At 44.5% G+C, this 22823-nt stretch overlaps 1 pseudogene; it reads left to right on the plus strand.

Moving 5' to 3' along the window:
• Positions 1-239: 239 nt before the first annotated feature.
• LOC119923429 lies at positions 240-21629 on the plus strand (annotated as a pseudogene).
• Positions 21630-22823: the final 1194 nt, after the last annotated feature.

Raw genomic sequence — 22823 nt, forward strand, 5'->3', positions numbered from 1 at the left:
AGACTGTGAGCCCCATGCAGGGCAGGGACTTTATCTGATAATTTGACTTGTACCTACCCCAGGGTTTAGAACAGTGTTTGACACATAGTAAGCATTTAATACTATTACAAAAGGGGTCTAAGAATAAGACAATGGTTCTGCCCTTTGGGATCTTGGAATTTTATGCCCCATGACAGTCAGAGAAATAGGCACAAGGTAGGATGGGGGTATAGGCCTCACAGGGTCAGATTCTGTAGAAAATGTTCGGCTCTGAACTTTGCGTCTGGAAACTGAGAACCAAAACTCCCTTCCAGCTCTTGGGGAACTACAACATGGGTCAGGGATAGAGGCTGCCTAAATATAGTCCCCAAACTGCCAACATCTGAGGCCCAAACAAGCTCCTATGAGTCAGCAGAAAGAATCCATTTCTCTCCTTTTGGAGCCAGTGACAAGCCCTGGGCTCTCTGCAAAGTTGAGGAGGGTCATCCTGACTCAAGGGAATTTCCCCACATTCCTGATCCATTGGGCAGGGAGGATTGGGAGTTTGGCAACTGCTAGGAAAGGCAGCTTCTCAGAAGGAAGAGGTGAAACAGAAGGGGCAAATCAATTTTATAATTTAATGTCCATACTTGCACTAAGGAAACTAATGGCAATCTGGGTGAATAGTTCACAAAAGAGGCAGTTAACTGAGTTTAATAATATGGAAGGGTTACACTCTCAACCACAGAGCTTAATCCCTAATGGTTTAAAAATCTCCTTTCCTTAGGTCAGCAGGCTTTATCTTCCTGGGATAAACATGCTGGTTACTTTCCCTGAGGACAGTTACATTCCTCTATCCTTCTCGGCTCTCTACCGTCTGTATACAAAATGTCTATCAAGTCTAGTGGGATTGGTACCCGTCCATCTGCCAAGTCTCACCTAGGCACTTGGATCTCATCTCACCCGCAGCCCCACTGCACTTATGTACATATCCTTTTTCTCTTTCGTCACCCCATCTGTAATTTATTTCAATGTTTCAATGTCTGTCTCCCCTCTAGACTGTGACCTCCTTTTGGGTAAGGAATGTGTCTACCAACTCTATTGGATTGTACTCTTCCAAGTGCTTAGGACAGTTCTCTGTACACTGTAAGCACTCAAAAAATACCATTGATCGACTGATTGATTGATAGAAGCAGTGTGGTCTAGTGGAAAAACCAAGGGCTTGGGAATCAGAGGATCTGGGTTCTAATCCCGGCTCCACCACTTGTCTGCTATATCACCTTAAGTGACTCACTTCCTCTGGGTGCCTCAGTTTCATTTAATACCCATTCTCCTACTTCGAGGAGTCCCATGTAGGACAGGGACTGTGTCCAGCCTGATTAACCTTTATCTATTCCAGAGCTTATTACAGTGCTTGACACATAGTAAGCTTTAGTTTCTCTCCCTCCTTGTGACCCCATATTCATTCACCTGAGATCCCTGACATCTGAGATTCACTCATTCATTCATTCAATCACATTTATTGAGCATACTAAGTGCTCCCATACCTCTTTCGGGTTCCCTCCTATGATATTGGTTGAACTGATTTCTTGGAGGGAGGAAGTAGGTAACTGAGGTAAGATTTCGTCTTGATGTTGAACTGATGGAAGTCTTTTTACCCATCCCCACACTGCACATCTTTATAAGAATTCCACGGCACAGGCCTGGGGGTCAGAGGGACTGGATTCTAATCCCTGCACCACCACTTACCTGCTGTGTGATTTGGGGCAAATCGCTCAGTTTCTCCGTGCCTTACTTTCCTCATCTGCAAAATGAGGATTCAGTTCCTGTTCTCCCTTCTAACTTAGGCTGTGAGCTCCAAGTGGATCCTGATTATAATGTATCGACTCCAGTGCTTAGGATAGTACTTGGCACATTAAAGGCACTTCAGCGTGGCTCAGTGGAAAGAGCCCAGGCTTTGGAGTCAGAGGTCGTGGGTTCAAATCCCGGCTCCGCCACCTGTCAGCTGCGTGACTTTGGGCAAGTCACTTCACTTCTCTGGGCCTCAGTTCCCTCATCTGTAAAATGGGGATTAAAACTGTGAACCCCCTGCGGGACAACCTGATCACCTTGTAACCTCCCCAGCGCTTAGAACAGTGCTTTGCACATAGTAAGCGCTTACAAAAAAAAGTAGTAGTAGTAGTAGTATTATCAGCAGCAGCAGCAGCAGCTGCAGCAGCATTCAGTAGAAGCTTCTGTTTGGGCAGCGGCAGCAATAATGTGATGGCCCCTGAGCTGATTCATTCAATATGATTTACTGAGTACTTACCACGTGCAGAGCACTGTACTAAGTGCTTAGGAGAGTACAATATAACAATAAACAGGCACATTCCCTGACCACAATGGGCTTACCATCTATCTCCTGGCATTGGACTTGCTGGTACTTTAAAGAAAAGAGAAACAATCCATAGTTTTACCTCTAGCTGCACTGGCTACTCCTTTTGTTTGTTTCAAATACAGAGAAAACAGATTGGAGAAGGTAGTGTGTGATCCATCGTTTTCTTTTGTTCATGGTATAAAATGGGATTTTTTTTCCCCTTTTCAGGAACAGCCTGGACTCAGCAAATAGTGCATTTAATTTTATATGATGAGCATCGGAATGCAACAGAAAATGTGGAGAATTTGGAGAGAGCTCCATGGCTGGAGTCCAGCATAAACAAAATAGACCTTGTCCACCGGCCAAGCCCCCGCGTATTTAGTTCCCACCCGCCTTACTATATTATGCCCAAAGCTCTGAGGAACAAAAAAGGCAAGGTAGGCAACATTTTCATTTCTTTATGCTTCCATTTGCCACTTGAACTACGTTTGCTTAACCCTGCTTCCTGACATCCCCCGTCTTCACTTCTCAGGTCCATCGATCAATCAATCAATCAACTGATCAGTGGTATTGATTGAGTGCTTACTACGTGCAGAGCACTGTACTAAGTGCTTAAGTCAATCTGCTTTGCTATTTGTAAACAGCTTTGGGCAAAGATTTCATGGAGAAGGAATTGAAACTATTGATTTAAATGAAATGCTTGGATTACTTGTGCACTGTAAGCTCCTTATAGGTAAGCTACCAGCTCTGTTGTATTGTACTCTCCCAAAAGTTTAGTACAGTGGTCTGTACATAGCAAGCACTCAATAAATATCAATGATGGATTAACCTGTGGATTTCATTTACCCATGCCTCTCCCGGGATGATCACCACAGAAAATTGAGACTTGTAATATGCTTATATTTTGGTTTTGCTTGCTAAAGTATTCGTAAGGTCTTCATTTAGATCAGAATAATTGAACTGGTAGAGGAGTTTCCATAGCATTTTCACCACTTCGATGTCCATGAAATAATTCTCTTGAGAAAAATGAGGGGAACAATGATTTTAATAAACCATATTGATTGTGATGATATACCATAATGATGATAATGATATTTCACAAGTCCTGAAACAGGATCTTTTCAACTTGGCAGGTTCTATACGTGTACCGAAATCCAAAGGATACCATGACTTCATTTTATCATTTTACAAGACTCTTAATATATCTAGAGGCAGCATACACAATGCAGGATTTCATGGAGAGATTTTTAGCAGGGAACGGTAATGTTCAATTTATTGTACTTCAAAGGTAGCGGCCTCCTTATTTTGGTAACAGAAGCGGTATTGCCTGGTAGATAGAGCACAGACCTGGGAGTCAAAAGGACATGGGTCCTGATCCTGGCTCTGCCACTTGCCTGCTGCATGACCTTGTCAAGTCACTTAACTTTCTCTGTTTCTCAGTTCCCTCTTCTGTAAAATGGGGGTTAAGACTGTGAGCCCCAAGTGGGTTATGGACTGTGTCCAACATTATTAGCTTGTATCTAACCCAGTGCTTAGTACAAAGCCGGGCACCTAGTAAGCATTTGACAATTACCACTAAAAAAAAAAAATGCTGTTTGGTTTCTTGAAATGATTGACCTGGCTAATATGATTGACCAGGCTGCACCTAATCAATCATTGCTAAGATGGAGGGTCTATCTGCTGCTGAATTGTACTTTCCAAGTACTTAGTACAGTGCTCTGCATACAGTAAGTGCTCAGTAAATACAGTTGAATGAATGCCGAACAGCCATTCTCTCTTCTTTCAATATGGCCTGGTCATTAGGGCCAACTGGGCAACTTACCTGACTCAAAGAAAGCATGTTGAGAATCAATAGTTATCAGTGTTACCATATTTAGCAAACTATATGTCTCCCAAAGAGGCCAGTAATTATGGTTTTCCAGATTGATCTTTCCTCTCCTGGTATACAACTACCACCCTGCTCCAGGTATTGGTCATAGTCTGGGTAAAGTACTACATTCATCTCCTCCTCTTTGGTCTCCTTCTCCCCTCTCCAGTCCACACTTCACTCTGCTACCCAAATTATTTTTCCAAAACATTGTTCTGCACACATCTCTCCAGATTCAATGACTGCAGCATCAAGCAGAAACTCCTGACCATTAGCTTTAAAGCATTCATTCAGCTCTCCCTTTTACTTACCCACTCTCTGTTTTATTACACCTCAGTCAGCTGTCTTGTTCCACCGAAGCTAACCCACTCCCTGTGCCTGTTCCTCAGCCCTCCTATCAAAGAGTAAAATTTATCGAGCATCGACTGTTTATGGAGTGTGCTTAAGAGAATACAGTAGAATCAGTTGACATGATCCCTGACCTCAAGGATTTTAGGATCCAGCAGGAGAAGCAGATGTTAAAATAAATGTCAGAGAATAAAAAATATAAGTAGTGATATATAAGTGCTATGGCTAGGGTGTTTGTGAGTGTTAAGGGGAGGGGAGGGATGTGAGTATACCAAATTCTTAAAGGGCATGGAAATGCTGAATGGGAGAGCAGTGGTCTGCTGGATGTGAGCAGGTAATTGAGAACATGGCACAGTAAATAGGTTGACTCATAGTAAGTAGGTTGACTCAAGACCCTCTATTTCACACCCATGCACATTCCCATTCCCTGGTCTTCCTCCTACTTAGTCTGTGAACCCCATGTGGGACCTGATTATGTTGGCTCTACCTCAGTGCTTACTACACTTTTTGGCATATAGTGAGACTTAACACATAACACAATTATTATTATTATAATTGAATCTGTTGCTAAATCTTATTGATTAAGGGAATCTGGAATTCAATATTGTTTTTCCTTCCAGTGCAAAAAAAAAACCAACAGCCAGATATACTAGGTTTTATCCATGAGAGGAAAAAAATCATTTTCTAGGTTGGAAAGCCATCTAGATCAGAAAACACTTGAGAAGATAACAGCTAATCTTAACATTGCCTTGCTCTTTTCAGCAGTGGCATGCGGTCTGTGGTTTGACCATATTAGGGGCTGGTTCACCCATGAACATGACTTCAATCTTCTCTTCATGTCCTTTGAGGAGATGAAGAAGGTAAGACAGTGGGAAGGGTGTCATATTCCTAATTTCATGGTCTCCCTTAACTCCATTACAACCTAGATTGGTGCTGAATTTGGATACCAGGTTGCCCTCATTTTTCATAGAATCTTTTTGCTTCACAAATACATGTTTTAGTCTTAAAATATTTGAAAAGTGCTGAATGTAGTTCATGGATTCACAAGTGAGAGGGTTGGTGTAGTGCATGGAGAAAGAGAGAGAACAAGAAAGAGACAGAGCTGGAGAGACACAGAGAGAGAAACAGAAATGAGAGTGCATACATTGCAATAGGAAAATGAATAGCCTGAGACAATAAACCAGAGCTGCCCTACTTTGTGTAGTTAAGGGTTTTTCAAAGCCCAATTAAGTCAGTCAGCAGTATTTTCTCAGTTCCCATTGGTTGCAGACTTCTTGTTTAGGCACTGAGAACAATTACAGTGTTTTATTCTCCCTCCTCCTCCTCCTCCTCCTCATCATTATCATCAGTATTTATTGAGCACTACTATGTGCAGAGCAATCAATCAATCGATCGTTTTTATTGAGCACTTACTGTGTGCAGAGCACTGTACTAAGCGCTTGGGAAGTACAAGTTGGCAACATATGGAGACAGTCCCTACCCAACAGTGGGCTCACAGTCTAGAAGGGGGAGACAGAGAACAAAACCAAACATACTAACAAAGTAAAATAAATAGAATAGATATGTACAAGTAAAACAAACAAATAAATAAATAAATAGAGCAACAAATATGTACAAACATATGTACATATATACAGGTGCTGTGGGGAAGGGAAGGAGGTATGACGGGGGGATGGAGAGGGGGACGAGGGGGAGAGGAAGAAGGGGGCTCAGTCTGGGAAGGCCTCCTGGAGGAGGTGAGCTCTCAGTAGGGCCTTGAAGGGAGGAAGAGAGCTAGCTTGGCAGGTGTGCGGAGGGAGGGCATTCCAGGCCATGGGGATGATGTGGGCCGGGGGTCGATGGCGGGACAGGCGAGAACGAGGTACGGTGAGGAGATTAGCGGCAGAGGAGCAGAGGGTGCGGGCTGGGCTGTAGAAGGAGAGAAGGGAGGTGAGGTAGGAGGAGGCGAGGTGATGGAGAGCCTTGAAGCCGAGGGTGAGGAGTTTCTGCCTGGTGCGCAGATTGATTGGTAGCCACTGGAGATTTTTGAGGAGGGGAGTAACATGCCCAGAGCGTTTCTGGACAAAGACAATCTGGGCAGCAGCATGAAGTATGGATTGAAGTGGGGAGAGACATTAGGATGGGAGATCAGAGAGAAGGCTGATGCAGTAGTCCAGACGGGATAGGATGAGAGCTGGAACGAGCAGGGTAGCGGTTTGGATGGAGAGGAAAGGGCGGATGTTGGCAATGTTGCGGAGCTGAGACCGGCAGGTTTTGGTGATGGCCTAGATGTGAGGGGTGAATGAGAGAGCGGGGTCGAGGATGACACCAAGGTTGTGGGCTTGTGAGACGGGAAGGATGGTAGTGCTGTCAACAGTGATGGGAAAGTCATGGAGAGGGCAGGGTTTGGGAGCGAAGACAAGTACTTCAGTCTTGGACATTTTGAGTTTTAGGCGGCGGGCAGACATCCAGATGGAGGTGTCCTGAAGGCAGGAGGAGATGCGAGCCTGGAGGGAGGGGGAGAGAGCAGGGGCAGAGATGTAGATTTGGGTGTCATCAGTGTAGAGATGATAGTTGAAGCCGTGGGAGCGAATGAGGTCACCAAGAGCAGTACATTAGAAACTTGCGAACATAGAATAGAAATGGAAAATATGTCCTTAAGGAGCTGATTATCTTCTGTGGACAGACACAAATTGTAAACATAGAATAGGAACAAAAAATAGAGGTTCTCGAAGCAAAAACTGAATAAATTAATGAAATAAATAAAAGGACACATGAAAATTTAGGTCAGAGAAGCAGTGTGGCTTAGTGGAAATAGCACGGGCTTGGGAGTCAGAGGTCGTGGGTTCCAATCCCAGCTCTGCCACTTGTCAGCTGTGTGACTTTGGGCAAGTCACTTAACTTCTCTGTTCCTTAGTTACCTCATCTGTAAAATGGGGATTAAGACTGTGAGCCCCATGTGGGACAACCTGATTACCTTGTAACTCTCCCAGTGCTTAGAACAGTGCTTGGCTCTTAATAAGCACTTAACAAATGCCATTATTATTATTATTAATAAATGCTGAGGGGAAGCAGTGGGCAGGGGGAAAATAGGATGGGGAGATGAAAGATTAGTCAGGGAAGGCTTCAAGAAGGAGCTGTAACTTTAATACGGCTTGGAAGATGGGGTGAGTAGTGATCTATCACATAGATGACTGGCTGGCTTCATAAATTCAAACTGGCAAAAACTAAAGGCTCTTACCACAGTCATTTCTTTAAACAAAGGTCATAAATTCAAACTGGCAAAAACTAAAGGCTCTTACCACAGTCATTTCTTTAAACAAAGGTCGAAAATTCAAACTGGCAAAAACTAAAGGCTCTTACCACAGTCATTTCTTTAAACAAAGTTCAAATAATAATAATAACTGTGGTATTTGTTAAGTGCTTACTATGTGCCAGGCACTGTACTAAGCACTGGAGTGGATACAAGGAAATTGGGTTGAACACAGTCCCTGTCCTACATGGGGCTCACAGTCTCAATCCTCATTTTACAAATGAGGTAACTGAGGCCCAGAAAAGTAAAGTGACTTGCCACAGCAGACAAGTGGCAGAGCCAGGATTAGAACCTATGACCTTCTGACTTCTAGGCCTGTGCTCTATCCACTACACCATGCTGCTTTTACACACACACACACAGACACACAGACACACACACACACACACACACACACACACACACACACTCACTCACTCACCTGCAAACATACACATCCAGTTATTCAGATCACCTTTCTAAAACCTCCATTCAGAATGCACACACCCTACACAACCTCCACCCCCTCCCCCCCCACCAAAAACCCCATTAATTTCTCTCTGGATCAAGCAAAAATTTCTAACTATTGAATTTAGGGCGTTCATCAGCTGTTGACTTCTTACCTTTCACTTGTGCTCATTCACTTCATCAGCGCTCTCACTCCTCATTCTTCTCTAGCTAATTTCCTAATTGTACCTCACTCTTGAAGCTCCCTTCTCCAACCCACTGGAAGCATCCCTCCCTCTGTCCTCCTTTCTCTTCCTAACTTTTCCATCTCTGTCAAAAGCATCGCCATTCTTCATGTCCCAATCAATCAGTCAATCATATTTTTTGAGAGCTTACTGTGCATGGCACATTGTACAAAACGCTTGGGAGAGTATGATGTAACAGAATTGGTAGACACATTCCCCTTCCCACAACGAGTGCCCAGAAGCCTGTAACTTTGGTGTCATTCTTGACGCCTCATTGCCTTTCAGCTCTCACATCCAACAATCTGTAGATGAATACTATCAGGTCTTCCTACATAAAGTTCCTGGATCCACCCTTTCCTCTCACTTTGGCAACTACCATCCTGCTTCAAGCTCTCGTTTCGTAATTAGACTATATCATCCCCCTTATTCCCTGCCTCTAGGTTCTCCCTTCTCATCAGTTCCACAGAGGATTAACGTCATTTTGAACTACATCCCTTTTATCAGGCCAAGCTCTTCAAGGTGACCAGCTTCATTATCTTGCTCCCTCCTCCAATGTCTAAATGATTTAACCTACATTGTCACTGGCCTAGCTTCAGGAAGGCAGACTTGGGGAAGAAGGAACGTGGGGCATTCTGTGATCACCACACCTATCCCTCCTGGAATGACGTGGTGTTCCCCTCTCACCGACTCTGTCCACCGACTCTATCCACCGACTCTGCGGGAGCTGAGGGGCTGAGGGTTATGGAGGGGAATGCCCTGGTTGTGAGGCCCCCAGAAGCCAGGATGTGCATTGTGAGGATCACGGGGACATCCATCCCCTCCCCTCACTGCCTTGAGGAGCCAGGACGTAGAATCGGGAGGCTCACAGGGGTGTTCTCAAAGAAATAAAAATCACTGGCATAAAATTCCTTCCTGTCAGCTGTAATGATAAGCAGCAGTGGGAGCTCATCGTTGGTAGGGAATGTGTCTACCAACTCTGTTATATTGTACTCTCCCAAGCGCTTAGTACCATACTCTCCACACAGTAACTACTTAGGTAAGTACGAATGATTGAGAGAAAACAATTGTGTGAGTGGCAGATGTTCGAATCAATCAGACTTTGGCTGCAGGAACCAATCAGAGGACATAGCTCATTAGCAGGTCAGAATTCAACTAGGAGCAAGGCAATAGATATGTGCATGCAGGCACGGTCATACTCCAATCAAAATGTGTACCCACCTTAGTACCTTACCATTTCTTTCTGCATCAAACAAAAATTACTCATGATTGGCTTCCAGGTTCTCCACCAATTCTCCCCACTTTACACATCAGCTTTCTTTAGGAACTACTCCCCACTTGACACTCTTGGTTTCTCCCTTCTCCACTTTTCCATCTCCATTTCCTTTGCTCAGACTGCTTCCCTGGCCTAGAACTCACTCCTCTACAAATCTTCCAGACCATGCTTTCCCTATCTTCAAACCCTCACAGGACCCCAGCTCCTTCAGGAAGTCAATACCCAAATAATTTACACCGTAGGTACATCAACCCAACAGCCACCCTTGGCATTTATGTACTTTATTCCTAGCCTCAACACTTCTAAATCAAATATATATATGTATATATATATATATCTTAGATTCTCATTTGTATATTCGGTAACTTATATTGCTATACTGAACTTCTCCCTTGAACTTCTTCCAGGATAGAAAAATAATTTTGTAAAATGATTTTTGCTTACCTTCCCATTAGACTGTGAGCTCTCCACGGGCAGGAAGAAGCATGTGTCTTACTTCTCTGAAGTCCTAAGTATTGTGCTCAGAACTCAATAAATACCACCAAATCAAATGACTGATCTGCTGAACTGCATCTCTCCTCTCCTTTAAAGCCCTGAGAAATAGCCACTTCCTTGGGGAATCAATTCCCAACTAGTCTCCTCCTCCCTGCTCATGTTATACCTGTGGCTCATTTGATGATGAGGATGATGATGAGGATGATGGTATTTGTTAAGCACTTACTATGTGCCAAGCACTGTTCTAAGCTCTCGGGTAGATACAAGGTAATCAGGTTGTCCCACTTGGGGTTCACAGTCTTAATCCCCATTTTCCAGATTAGGTAACTGAGGCACAGAGAAGTTAAGTGACTTGCCCAAAGTCACACATCTGACAAATGGCAGAGCTGGGATTAGAACCCATGACCCCTGACTCCCAAGGCTGTGCTCTTTCCCCTAAGCCACACTGCTTCTTTGCCTTAAGTTTTCATGTGTCCTTTTATTTGTTTCATTAATTTATTCAGTTTTTACTTCGAGAAACTCAAAGCTTTTGTTCCTATTCTATGTTTACAATTTGTATCTGTCTGTCCCCAGAAGATGGTCAGCTCCTTAAGGACATATTTTCCATTTCTATTCTATGTTCGCAAGTGACTTGCCCAAGGTCACAAAGCCGACAAGTGGTGGAGTTGGAATTAGAACCCATGTCCTCTGACTCCCAAGTCCGTTCCGTTTCCACTAAGCCAAGCTGCTTCTCTGATTTAGGTTCTCATCTCCCCCTACCTCCCCAACCCCAGCACATATGTACATACATTTTTACTCAGTTCCTTCTCCTACCTGTAATTTATTTTAATTTCTGTCTCATTAAATTGTAAGCTCTCTGAGGACAGGGCTCACGTTGGGCTTACTCTATTGCAGGTAAAAGTGAGTGCTCAATAAATACCACTGATTGGTGTTCTGGAGTGGGGAGGAGATATGAGATTATAGAGTCAGTGAAGGCTTACGAGGACAGATTTGGGAGTTAACCTTATGATTTCAGTTACCTGCTGAAACCATGAGAGTATGGTTGTAGAGCAGCAGAGTAGAAAACCTAAAATTCTTCCCTGTTAAACAGCGAGAGGTAGAAGGGGAGCCAGGAAAGAAGGCAACGAAGGATTAGTCAAAGAGGTAGGAAGAGAAAACAAGGTCAGAAACACTTTGAGAGGAGGGATTGGTTAATCACATCAAAAGCAGCTTAGAGTTCAAGAAGGAGAAGGACCAAGTAAAACCCAGTATATTCACCACTGGAGGTTTTTGGAGACAAGGGTGCAGCACTCTAGTCTCGGTAGAGTAAAAGAGGTAAACACCAGGTCGCAGAGGGTCAAGAATTGAGGTGGTGGATAAAGAGTGTGAGCCCGTGGTTGGGTCGGGACTTTCTCTATCCGTTGCCGAATTGTACTTTCCAAGCGCTTAGTACAGTGCTCTAAACACGGTAAGTGCTCAATGAATACAATTGAATGAATGAATGAGTGAAGGGAGCAGTTGCATACGACTTGTTTGAGAAGTTTGCACAGGAGCAGGGTAAATATCTTGAGGATCTGGTGAGTCGACATACAGCTCTTTTTATATGTTTTGTGCTTTATATGTTTGAAGGCAAGAAAGAAAGAAATTAGAGAGTGAGAGTAAGAGAAGAGAGGGTAGGGGTAGGAGCAAGTAATAATAATCATGTCTCTCTTCATTGCTGAATTGCACTTTCCAAGAGCTTAGTCCAGTGCTCTGCACACAGTAAACACTCAATAAATATGATTGAATGAATGAATAATAATAATTGTAGTATTCATTAAGCACTTACTGTGTGCCAGGCACTGTATTAAGCACTGGGATGGATACAAACAAATTAGGGTTGGACACAGTCCTTGTCCCACATGGGGCTCATAGTCTCAATTCCCATTTTCCAGATGAGCTAATTTAGGCCTTGCCCAAGTCACATAGACAAGCAGCAGAGGTGGGATTAGAACTCATGACTTTATGACTCACAGGCCCATGTTCTATCTGCTATGCCATGCTGCTTCTCTATTTTTTAAAAGGATGGAAGATCCACGGTACAGATCTGGGGGCAGAAGGCAGGGCAAACACAAAGGCACAGATATTATAAATCAATAAAAAAAATGCAAACTCCAGAGGCCCAGTAGCTGCAATAAATGGAAAAACAAAATGGCCAGAGTTCTACACAGTTGTCCCCTGGGGTGAAGTGGCCAGTTTACGAGAAAGGTTTGGTAGTACTCTAAGCATCAGAAAGTAAGGAACCCAGGCCAAAAATCAAGAAATCTTTCCAGTGAATTCAAACAGTATGCAATTGGTGGCGGGGAAATAGAACAAAATGGAAAGACACTGTTATTTTTCTTTTGATATCCTTCGCAGATGTGCCACTAGCCTATTTTAATGGCCCTAAAAGCCCTATTAAAATGTAAAATTAGATGCATTTTAAGCAGATTTGCCAATATACAAAGTCGCTGCTTTTCCAATATACATCTAGGTATTACACAGTCATTCAATTCATGATTCATTCATTCATCATTCAATCGTATTTATTGAGCACTTACTGTGTGCAGGGCACTGTACTAAGCGCTTGGGAAGTACAAGTTGGCAACAGATAGAGACGGTCCCTACCCAACAATGGGCTCACATCTAGAAGACTATGATGTTTATTGAGCTTTTATTGTGTACAGAGCACTGTACTAAAAACTTGGGAGAGCTCACCAGCAATAAAAGAACATGGTTTCTGCCTTCAAGAAATGAATTATCTAGAGTAAGAGTCAGTTGTAAAGATAACACTTGAAAATGGAAACAGTGTGGCCCACTGGATAAAGCATGGACATGGGAGTCAGAGGACCTGGGTTCTAATCCCAGCTCTGCCACTTGCCAGCTGTGTGGCCCTGGGCAAATCATTTAACTTCTCTGTGCCTCAGTTTCCTCTACTGCAAATGGGGATTCAATACCTGTTCGCCCTCCTACTTAGATTGTGAGCCCCATGTGGGACAAGGAATGGTGTTTGGCTTGACTGACTTTCATCTACCCCAGTGCTTAGAACAGTGCTTATCGCCTTGTAAGTGCTTAACAAATACCATAAAAAATGTTAAAACCATCTACAAAAAGATTGATAGATGCAAAAATGGTAGCCATTATTGACAGGCAATCCTACCACTCTTTCAATCAATCAATCAATCAATCAGTTAATCATATTTATTTAGGATTTAGTGTGTTTAGAGCACTGTACTAAGCGCTTGGGAGAGTACTATATAACAGAGTTGGTAGACACATTACTCTTCCTACAAGAAGGTTACAGTCTATTCTGAACCCATAACTTTCACAATACACTGATTACTACACTTAGTCCCAGCCCTAATCCAAATCCCAATGCTATCCCTGACTCTAATCGGAACATTAGTTCTCTCCCCGATCTTAAACCTACTCCTAACTGCACTACTTGTCCTTGTCCTACTCCTCTGGTAATTCCCCACAGAGCATAAAACAGAACGGTAATGATGATGGCAAATAGCAGATGAATAGAAGCATTTGATTCCTTGATTCCTTGATTCCTTGATTCTGCCATCAGGCAGAAACTCCTCACCCTCAGCTTCAAGGCTCTCCATCACCTCGCCCCCTCCTACCTCACCTCCCTTCTCTCCTTCTCCAGCCCAGCCCGCACCCTCCGCTCCTCTGCCACTGATCTCCTCACCGTGCCTCATTCTCGCCTGTCCCACCGTCGACCCCCGGCCCACGTCAACCGGCTGGCCTGGAATGCCCTCCCTCCCAACATCCGCCAAGCTAGCTCTCTTCCTCCCTTCAAGGCCCTACTGAGAGCTAGCACCTCCTCCAGGAGGCCTTCCCAGACTGAGCCCCCTCCTTCCTCTCCCCCTCGTCCCCCTTTCCATCCCCCCCATCTTACCTCCTTCCCTTCCCCACAGCACCTGTATATATGTATATATGTTTGTACATATTTATTACTCTATTTATTCATTTATTTTACTTGTACATATCTATTCTACTTATTTTATTTTGTTAATATGTTTGGTTTTGTTCTCTGTCTCCCCCTTCTAGACTGTGAGCCCACTGTTGGGTAGGGACCGTCTCTATATGTTGGCAACTTGTACTTCCCAAGCGCTTAGTACAGTGCTCTGCACACAGTAAGCGCTCAATAAATACTATTGATTGATTGATTGATTCCTTGGACCACATCTGTGGCAGTTGTTGAAACTTGAACAGTCAGCTCCCATAGCCCTCCTGAGCCTACACTACATTGCCTTTGTGTAAATTTCTTGGGTATTTTCAGGGAATATTTGTATAAGCTCTTGTTTGTGTTTCATGGGTGTCATATAAATTCAACTCAATTTATCTTAGGACCTCAGAAACGCTGTGCTAAAGATCAGCCAATTCCTGGGAAAGAAGCTGACTGACGAGGAGGTGGAGTCTGTGGTGAAACAAGCAACTTTTCAGAACATGATAAATGATCCCAGAGCTAATTATGATTCTAAAATCAAAAGTTTCAGAAGGACAGTGAAACAAGATTTTCTGCGCAAAGGTAATGCCATCATGAAACCAGAATAAGAGGATGTCTGCCCGCCCCCCTCCACCAACCTCACCTAGGAAAATACTGACCCTTAATAGAATCCTTAAAATGGTTCCACAAAGGAGAAGTGTCATTTTAAACTATGACACATTTATCTGGCTAAGACCTCCAAGATGATCATTTAAGTTTTCCAGTTTCTGATCACTTGTCGGGGCAGTTTAACCGATACAGTTGCCTGTCTAGTGACCAAAGGGCAGAGGTGGGTGATGGAGGCCCCTCATGCACCATGGAAAGGTGGCAGATATTGTTTGAATGTACGCGGTTCTGTTGCCATATCTGGTATGGGCCTTAGACCCTGCAGCCCACTGGCTGGGTCGAGGAACCAAACCAAATAAGGAGGCAGCCTCCGCCCAGCTCTGTACCAAATCTGCACTAATCCAGTCCCCACTGTTTTCAAATCTACCAATCACTGTGATCAGCAGCAGCAGTATATAAGCCCATTGTATCGGGCACTCGGGGCCTTTTCCCTTAAGGAAATGAGCCGCCGGGTGCGTTACCCCCGATTCGGTCTTCGGCCTTACCAATAAAAACGTTATTAAAACTTTCGGCAGTCACATGCTGTCTGACTAATTCTTTAGTCACCCAGTGACTTGGTGGCCATCCGGAACAACCGCCGCCATCAGTGGGGAAGAGGGAGGTGGGACATTTGGTGAGCCTAGCTTCTGCCCCTTACGTGTCCCCCTCTCTGTCTCCTCTCTGTGACCCTCTGTGGCCCAAGGAGTTGAGGTCGGCTGCCGGAACTAAGAAGCAGTGGCCCTGGCCCCAAACCCTTCCTGTAGCAGTTGCGGTGGGGCTGGGGATGAGGAAAGATATTGATTTCGATTTGTCAGAAATGTTCTCTCCATCTCCCAATATCTCTATGTCATTATGATCTCACTATTACCTGGGAATGGGGGGATTTTAATAAAGTGTCAGTGTCCCTCCCCCTTCCAAGATGCAACAGCACTGTCTCCAAACCCCTCCCGCAGCAGGAACAATGGAGCTGAGGATGGGAAAAGATACCGATTTTGATTTTTCAGAAACATTCTTTCAGTCTCCTGGGGGTGGTTTTAATAAAGATTCAGATCCTGTTCTCAGGAACTAGAATCAGAGGTTGCCACTCAGGTTAGCAGCAACCAATCCGAGGATGCGGCTCATTACCATGTTGTAAACCAACCTCTTCAACTGAGTTGGGGGTGCCCAGGGACAGCTGAAAGCCATCAGACATAGTTTAGGCAGTTTGTACCTGCATCATGCATTCCCTAAATCTCCACACCTGTACCCTGTTGGGCACTACCACTACCCTTTGTCTTTCGACCAAGCAGTGTTCTGAAGGGCAAGGAGATCATTCATTCGTTCATTCATTCAGTCAGTCATTCATTCAGTCAGTCGTATTTATTGAGTGCTTACTGTGTGCAGAGCCCCTCTCTGTATTAACCACTTGGGAGAGTACAATGCAACTATAAACAGATACATTTCCTGCCCACAATGAGCTTATGGCCTAAATGAGGGAAAACAGACATCATTACAAATAAATAAAAGACATATGGACATTAGTGCTGTGGGACTGGGAGGGGGGAAGAACAAAGAGAGTAAGTCAGGGTGATGCAGAAGGGAGTGGGAGAAGAGGAAAGGAAGAAATTAGTCTGGGAAGGCCTGTTGGAGGAGATGTGCCCTCAATAAGGCTTTGTAGGGGGTAGAGTAATTGTCTGTTGGATTTGAGGAGGGAGGGCATTCCAGGCCAGAGGTATTTGGCACCTACCCTACTATCTGCCTCCTGAGGTAGCCCGCAGGACATGTGGGGGAAAATAGGACTTCCTCCCAGGCAAACGGGTCTCCCCAGCACCCTAGAACTACCTGAATTCGCAACGCAGGTAGACACAATAGTTAAAGTTCTGAAGAGTTGGGTTGTTTTAATAGGGGAACAAGAAATTTTTTTAACGTATTAATTAGGTAATAAGTGATAGTTAAGATAGTTTGCTACTCACTCCATCTTCAGCCCCACTACAGTTGTGTACATACCCTTGTACTCAGTCACTGCCCCTACCTTTAATTTATTTTAATGCCTGTCTTCTTACCCTCTAGATTAAAAGGTTCGTGTGGGCTGGGATCATGTCTACCAACTTTGTTGTACTCTCCCAAGAGCTTAGTACAGTGCTTTGCACTCAGTGAGCATTCAATAAATACCACTGATTAATGCTATTCCAATCCAAAATTATTTTCCCTTTTTCTAACAATTTTCTCCTCTCTCCTAGGCCCTTTCTACTTCCCTGAAGGTGTCCTTGCGCACCAATCTTCTGGCCCTTTCCTCCCTTCTCTTGGGATGGTCCACCTTCCAGTTTTCCTCCTATGAGCCCTTCCTTCAGGATCTTCGGAGGCCAGAGTAAATCAAAGTAGTCAGCCTCATAATCATTGCCCTTCCTCCAGGGTAGACCCCTCACTCCTGAGAAATCCTTCCTTCATTCAATCAATCGTATTTATTGAGCACTTACTGTGTGCAAAGCACTGTACTAAACTCTTGGGAGAGTACAGAATTACAACAAACAGACCCATTCCTGCCCACAACGAGCTCACAGTCTAAAGGGGGAGAAAGATATTAATATAAATAAATAGACAAATACATAAATTACAGACCTTTACAGATAATAATAATAATGTTGGTATTTGTTAAGTGCTTACTATGTGCCAAGCACTGTTCTAAGCACTGGTGGGGGGGATACAAGGTAATCAAGGTTGTCAACACGTGGGGCTCACAGTCTTCATCCCCATTTTACAGATGAGGAAACTGAGGCCCAGAGAAGTTAAGTGAATTGCCCAAAGTCACACAGCTGATAAGTGGCGGAGCCGGGATTAGAACTCACGACCTCTGACTCCCAAGCCCAAGCTCTTTCCACAGAGCCTCGCTGCTTCTCTAAAAAAAAAATAAATTTAAAAAAATACACAAGAGCAGATCTATACATATGTGTTGCAGAGTTGGGAGGGAGGATGAATGAAGGAGCAAATAAGAGCAGTACAGAAGGGAGTGGGAGAAGAGGAGAGGAGGGCATAGGCAGGGAAGGGTTCTTGAAGGAGATGTGCCTTCAATAAGGCTTTGAAGCGGGGGAGAGCAATGATCTGTCTGATAATTCCTTTGGAGCAGCTCCCCCAACCCTGTCCCTTGGAGAACCTTACTCCTGCCACCTGTCATTCTAAAGATCACATCTCCGATCCTCTCTGTATGTCCTTCCTCTCAGGAGCAATCAATCAATCGATCATAATTATTGTGCTCTTACTATATGCAGAGCAGTGTACAAAGCACTTGGGAGAGTACACTGCGTACAATGAGTATTCAATCTAGAAGGGGAGAAACACATCTCACAAGTTTCTCCATCCATTCATTCACCCCCTCCTCTGGATATAGAGCTGGCTTGACGACTGTCACATTGTGTTATCTGGCTAAGCTGCAGGTCCTGATGGAGAAGTATTGTTACCAAGTGGCACAAGGGTCCAGGATGATGTAGAGGCAGAGAAGAGGCTGGAAACAGGAATTCCCAGCAGCAGGCAGAAATGGGAACAGGAAACCTATGACAATATGGTCCTGCCCAAGTCAAGGGTGTAGTCCCTGAAGACCATGTTACAGAGACATCATTATTACAGTAGCTACTTAATCAAGGCATAGTGAGAAGGTTAGCATTAGGGGAGCAAAGTGTGAGGGCTGGGTTGTAGGTGGGGAGTAGAGAGGTGAGGTAGGAGGGGGCAAGGTGATTCAGTGCTTTAATGCCAATGGTGAGGAGCTTTTGTTTGATGTGGAAGTGGATGGAAAACCACTGGAGTTTTTTGAAGAGTGGGGAAACATCCTGAACAATTCTGTAGAAATATGATCCAGGCAGCAGAATGAAATATGGACCGGAATAGGGAGAGACAGAAGACAGGGAGGTCAGCAAGGAGGCTGATGCAGTAATCAAGGTAGGATAAGATAAGTGCTTGGGTTAGAAGCAGCGTGGCTTAGTGGAAAGAGCACGAGCTTGGGAGTGAGAGGTCATGGGTTCTATTCCCGGTTCCACCACTTGTCAGCTGTGTGACTTTGGGCAAGCCACTTAACTTTTCTGTGCCTCAGTTACCTCATCTGTAAAAGGGGGATTGAGACTGTGAGGCCCCATGTAGGACAACCTGATTACCTTGTATCCCCCCAGTGCTTAGAACAGTGCTTGGCACATAGTAAGCACTTAACAAATGCCATTATTATTATTATCATTATTATTAATGGTAGCAGTTTGGATGTAGAGGAATGTGTACTATATGCTTAGCACTGTATTAAACCCTAGGGTTTAACCCAAGACATTCAGGTCAAATGCAGTCCTTGACCCACATGGGGCTCACAATATAAATAAGAGGGAGAAGAGGTATAGAATTTCCATTTTACAGAGGAGGAAACCAAGACCCAAAGAAGTCAAGTGACTCATCCAGCACCATACAGTAGTCAAGTGTCAGAGCCAGGATCAGAGCCTAATTCCTCTGACTCCCACATCCATGCTCTTTCCATTAGACCGCATGCCTTCTAAAATTAGTAGGCAACACAAGATGAAATTATGTGGAACATCCGCAATATGGGCTGAGAGACTGAAGAAGGGCCAGCTAGGAATTCAGAGAAGGAGTGGTCAGGCAGATAGGAAAAAAATGAGGAACAGCGATGTATATTCTTTGACACTGACCCACTTGTTAATTTAGGATAAACAGGATCAATGAGAAATGCATTCATCACAGCAGCTATGCTACTGGATGACTTTCATTCCAAGGGTTGCAAAAGGTGCTTTCACACTAGAGGCTGATAAAAGGGTATTTGATTTGTAAGCATCTGTAGCTCACCTTCAAATTTTGTAGGTTATTTACCACGGGGAACAGAGCCTAAAAAGGCAGTGGGAATTCAAGAAATTGTCCCAATACAAATAAATTTCTTTCATATGCTCTTTATTGTTCGCTCACAATGAAAATTTAACATTCCCCCACAGTCAATTTACTGAGCACTTACTAAGCACTTGGGAGAGTACATTACAACAGAGTTGGTAGACACATTCCCTGCCCACAAGGAGACTGCAGTCTAGAGGGAGAGACAGGCATTGAAATAAATTATGGATATGTACATAAGTGTTTGGGGCTGAAGAGGTGGCTATCATGTGTTTAAAGGGTACCTATCCAAATGCATAGATGATGCGGAAGGGAGAGAGAGCTAGATAAATGAAGGCTCAGCCAGGGAAGGCCTCTTGGAGGAGATGCGATTTTTAATAAAACTTTGAAGGTGAGGAGACTGGTAGTCTGTCATAAATGGAGGCAGGAGGGGTGGGGAGTTCCATGGCAGTGGGGAAAAGTCTTTGGTGAGATAGACAAGATCAAATTACAGTGAGTAGGTTGGTGTTAGAGAAGCCAAGAGTGTAGGCTGGGTCGTAGTAGGAAATTAGCGAGGTAAGAGAGGAAGGGACAAGGTGATTGAGTGCTTTAAAGCTGTTGGTAAAGAGCTTCTGTTTGATGCAGAGGTGGATGGGGGACCATTGGAGGTTCTTGTGGAGTGGGTAGAGGTAGACTGAACAGTTGTTTAGAAAATGACCTGAGCAGCAGAGTGAAGTATGTACTGGAGTCAGGAGAGACAGGATACAGTACAGTCAGCAAGGAGGCTGATGCAATAGCCAAGAAAGGATACGATAAGTGTTCTCATCGGCATAGTATGAGTTTGGATGAAAAGGAATGAATGGGTTCTAAGAGAAGTTTTGAAGATATGATAAATACGATAAATACGATTGAAAGATAGAACCAGCAGGATTTGATGACAGGCTGAATATGTGGGTGGAATGAGAGAGATAAGTCTAGGACAATGCCAAGGTCACAGGCTTCTGAGACAGGGAGGATGGTGGTGCTGTCTACAGTGATGGACATTTCTGGGGAAGGTTACGGTTTGGGTGGGAAGATGAAGAATTTTGTTTTGGACATACAAAATTTGAAGTGTCTGTGGGAAAACCAAGTGGAAATGCCCTGAAGGTGGTAAGAAATGCAAGATTTTAGAGAAGGAGAAAGGTCAGGACTGGAGAAGTAGATTTGGGAATCATATGCGAAGGGATGGTTATTGAAGCTTTGGAACAAATGAATCTTCCAGGGGGGTGGGTGTAATTGGAGAATATAAGGGGACCCAGAACTGAGCCTGAAGGGACTCCCACAGTTACAGCATTGGAGGCAGAGGAGGAGCCTGTGAAAGATTCTGAGAATGAGCAGCCAGAGAGATAGGAGGAGAACCAGGAGAGGACAATGTCAGTTAAGCCGTGGTTGGATAATGTTTCCAGGAGAAGTGGGTGGTCAACAATGTCAAAGGCAGCTGAGAAATTGAGAAGGATTAGGATGGAGTAGGGGCTATCAGATTTGGCAAAGAGTTCAATGGTCACCTATATCGGATTTGGTCAAAGAGGTCACCTCAGAGAGAGCAGTTTCCATGGAGTGAAGGGGACTGAAGCCAGATTGCAGGGGGTCAAGAAGAGAATTGGAGGAAGAGAGGAAGTGGACATAGACAACTCCTCAATTTGGTTATCTAAGATATAAATGCTGCATCTCTTCTCCTCCCCTGCAGGCATCATTGGGGACTGGAAAAATGCCCTAACTGTGGCTCAGAATGAGACGTTCGACAAGATCTTTCGACAAGATCTTTCGGGAGAAGATGGCAGGTTTACCCATTAAGTTCATCTGGGACACGAATGAAAGACCTTTAGATGGTTCCATGATGGTTTGGCAGATTTTGCTCTAGAAAATTTTAATTCAGCACAGTCCTTGAAGATGATCCCATAAAACAGTGCTTTATAAAACCTCCTAGCTGGCTTTCTACACAGTTTACATTATGAAGGCATCAGAACTTCCCAGCAGGGAGAGGTGCCAGGGGAAGAGGGAGGCAGAACATTCTGTGAAGCTTGGGAGGAAGAACCCAGGTTGACTGTGGGGGTATGTGCAGTTTCCGCCATGGCCCTGGATCACGCTCCTGGGCTCTAGAGTGGGGGAAGCCGGAAAATGTGTTTTCCTCCACTGTCCCAGCTCATTTTCCAGCCACTGAAGAAGCAGCATGGTATAGTGGTTAGAGCACGGGCCCCAGAGTGAGAAGGCTGTGGTTCTTATCCTGGCCCTGCAACATGTTTACTGTGTGACTTTGGGCAAGTTGCTTCACTTCTCTGTGCCTCAGTTAACTGGAAAAATGGGGATTGAGACTGGGACCCCCATGTGGAACAGGGAATGTGTCCAACCCAATCTCCTTGTAACCACCTCAGCACTTAGTACAGGGCCTGGCACAAAGAAAGCTCTGTAACATATGTTATTATTTTCCTGGTCTCGGGAGCAAAGTTTGCAGTGGGGGGAGGGGGACCATGAGGAGAGCAGGAAAACGAGTTTCCCTCTGCAGTCCCAACTCATTTTCCTGATTGATCTCCATGGTGTGGAGGAGAGCTGCAGCTGCAGCCAGGCCAACACTACCATGCTTGGAACTGCAGAGGAGAGAGTGTGCCGGGATGGGCACAAACAATTTTGGGAGGTTCATGCTGTCAGACGTCCATCTCCTCTCAGAGAAGGTGGAAGAGATGAGATGAGAAGCCTCATGTTTCTTTTCTCTTTACTTAAAACGAGCATTAAAAATTCCTCTAGGGCCAGAAGCGATCCAAGGCAGCCGCGAACCCTAAGACTGGGTTATGCCAAATGGCACAGGTATCAGGCTGGCACCAGATTACCTCGTATGACTGGGAGAAGGGAGAAAGGCGTGGTTGTTTGTTTGCGTCAGATGGGTAAACTTGATAGGATGCTCAGAAAAATCTGTAAGCCAACCAAATGCCTCTGAGAAGCAGCATGGCTCAGTGGAAAAGAGCCCGGGCTTTGGAGTCAGAGGTCATGGGTTCAAATCCCAGCTCCGCCAATTGTCAGCTGTGTGACTTTGGGCAAGTCACTTCACTTCTCTGTGCCTCAGTTCCCTCATCTGTAAAATGGGGATTAAGACTGTGAGCCC

Source organism: Tachyglossus aculeatus, unplaced genomic scaffold (assembly GCF_015852505.1).
Source record: "Tachyglossus aculeatus isolate mTacAcu1 unplaced genomic scaffold, mTacAcu1.pri scaffold_198_arrow_ctg1, whole genome shotgun sequence".
NCBI lineage: Eukaryota > Metazoa > Chordata > Mammalia > Monotremata > Tachyglossidae > Tachyglossus > Tachyglossus aculeatus.